The sequence below is a fragment of the Schistocerca serialis genome, chromosome 4 (assembly GCF_023864345.2).
Source record: "Schistocerca serialis cubense isolate TAMUIC-IGC-003099 chromosome 4, iqSchSeri2.2, whole genome shotgun sequence".
Lineage (NCBI taxonomy): Eukaryota > Metazoa > Arthropoda > Insecta > Orthoptera > Acrididae > Schistocerca > Schistocerca serialis.
In genome coordinates, this window is record NC_064641.1 from 168170449 (window position 1) to 168173405 (window position 2957).

Consider the following 2957-nt stretch of genomic DNA (forward strand, 5'->3'; position numbering starts at 1 on the left):
CTGTGTGCAGTCTGTGGCTAGTTTGCATTGTTGTCTGCCATTGTAGTGTTGGGCAGCGGCAGCTGGATGTGAACAGCGCGTAGTGTTGCGCAGTTGGAGGTGAGCCGCCAGCAGTGGTGGATGTGGGGAGAGCAATGGCGGAGTTTTGAAATTTGTAAAAATCGATGTCATGAACTGCTGTATATATTTTGACTTTTGATGACTATTAAGGTAAATACATTATTTGTTCTCTATTAAAATCTTTCATTTGCTAAGTATGCCTATCAGTAGTTAATGCCTTCCGTAGTTTGAATCTTTTATTTAGCTGGCAGTAGTGGCGCTCGCTGTGCATCTCGGAAACCTTGTGACAGGGCATTTGTAGGTTTGAGTGCCGCTAGTGTGGACAGCACTTTATCTTCCATATCATACCGTAATTTGATCCTGCACGAAGCTGTCTGTAATATTTGAGAATTAATACCTCTCATTCGGTATGCCACACATAAACACACAGATATATAGAAAATAATAAAACACAAATTATATATGATTCCAGCCAAACGAGGTGTACTCACCACAAGAAAGTTCCTGCATCGATGATAAAAATCCTTGATAAGGTGTGGGTGATTCTTTATCTCTGGTGTGCCACGTTCTTCAGAATTTTCACACCCAGATACAGTTGTGAATCATCCAGATGATGAGCTGCATTTTTTGGGTCAACATCACTGAGATTTTTTCCCACAACATAAGTGCGTTTCATGAAATACAGAAGTATTTCTGTATAGAGAGCTCTAATCTTGTCATGAGGGTCAGCAATTACTACTGCTCTAGACTGGAAATACTCGTTGAAAGTAGTAAATTTTGGTAGAATCCATTCTAAGAACATATAATACCTTTTTGCTAAGGAGTCATGTAAACAGTTAAAAACTTGTTCAGCACTTAGAACTCCCTCAGAAAGCTGTTATTGGTTAAAAAACAGCATTAGAGCATTCCAGTTTTCCAGCACTGTACTAACAACCGCGATCATTGACAATCAACGTGTCTGTGAAGGATGTAGTAATTGGTGTGGTTCCAAGTTTTAAAATACCTGGAATAAAACATAATCGCCGGCCGCGGTGGTCTCGCGGTTCTAGGCACTCAGTCCGGAACCGCGCGACTGCTACGGTCGCAGGTTCGAATCCTGCCTCGGGCATGGATGTGTGTGATGTCCTTAGGTTAGTTTGGCTTAAGTAGTTCTAAGTTCTAGAGGACTGCTGACCACAGATGTTAAGTCCCATAGTGCTCAGAGCCAACCAAAACATAATATTTAGCCTATTTCCACACGATCGGACGTAAAATAAAGTCTATGAGATATAAAATGCTACAATACCTGAAATTCCTTGAACTCTGCCTGCCTCTTCGCACTGGGTTTGAAAAAACCATTAATATTCCTCGCGAGGTCCTCACAAGCTCTTGGAAGGTTCTTGCACGCCTCGCTTGCGCATATGCACCGAATGACAAACACACTTCATTACAAAAATTCCCGGTCAGCTATCTCAGAAACTGCTTGCAACAGAATTACGAACTCCCATCATAGTATTGCAACCATCTGCTCCAAAGTCAATAATATTAGCAATTGGAATGTTATGCTGTTGAAATCTTTCTCAACATTTAAGTCTCCATCTTCATAAACTTTATATAGCTCCCAAAACTTATTTCAATACAACCTGTAAAAGGAGAAGTGATACAAAATGGTAACTTAACAGGAAAATTTATTTTAGAATTAATTAGGTTATTATTTCAAAACTGGCTCTTATTATTACTCACCTGAATCTTTGTCATAAAAGCGGATCGCCACACAGGAATTTTTCACAGTTCCGATATCGGTGGACTCGTCCGTCATTATGCTAAATTTGACGTGTTGTAGTTTTTTCGCCAACACTTCTTTGTGTGACGTCCCAATAACATTAGAAACAATGGAACGTGCTTTGTACCGTTTAAGAGTCATTGCACTTGCAATATCCGAGTCTGGAAAAATATCTTTTAACAAACTGGATAAACGGTCAACAGCTAAAAATGCCACATTATGTTCTGCTAAGAATGCTGATAATTTGATTTCAGCTTTAGCAACCTTACTCTTAACTGGTTATGCGTTTGTGATAAATTGAACAACTGAAGGCAGTCGCACGGTAGCAGACTGCACCATGTTTAGGTGCTTCTTACTTCTGGAATGGGTTTTAATATTATGGATTTCGGAAACCATGCTGGTATTGCAATATCTGCATCGCACCATGAGCGGATCACTATCGTGCACCAGCCAATTACGTACACCTGGCATATGTAGCCACTCATCACGAAATTTTTGTTGTCGATGGACAGGACGTTCTGTCTTCGAGATTTCACCTCTTTTTAGACTTTTTTTCTCCGGCGCGCACGAAAGTTTCGTGCTTGTGTTTTCATATTCACTGTCACTTCCCATTTCTCCACTCACAGTAACACACAGTAACCCGAAACACTTACAAAAAGAAACTACACAGTAAATGAATTCAGCTAAACGTACTCGTAATGAATGTACGCGAAATACGCATTGTTAAGAGTATCGTTTGTTGAAAACGAAACAATACCGTCTGATGAAATGTCTTTCGTTTGTACTTAACAATTCCACACTATTGTAGGGTAATTAGGTCTACTGTTAATTGCTTTCCAATAATATTCGATTAAAGTTCCATTTAGTGCTTTGAGATTCGTTGGCCGCTCTGTTTCTGAAACTTAACAATTCGAGCTTAGTGAAATATGTCATGCAAAGCAAAGTCATTCGTTATTGTTAGCTTATTTAATTTATTTTCCAGGTCCAGGCTTTGAACTAAGCCTCTTTCTCGACTTTAATCGTTTTGTCATGTCGGTAGTTTGGCGCTCTCTCTCCTGCCTGAAATTTGTTGATTGACAGAGACTGCATGGATTCGTAACAGTTTCTAATCATTTTTAAAATATAACAGATGAAT

General features: G+C 39.5%; 1 pseudogene; it reads right to left on the reverse strand.

The window, feature by feature from the left end:
• Positions 1-937: 937 nt before the first annotated feature.
• LOC126474334 (uncharacterized) lies at positions 938-2434 on the reverse strand (annotated as a pseudogene).
• Between the last annotated feature and the right edge of the window lie 523 nt (positions 2435-2957).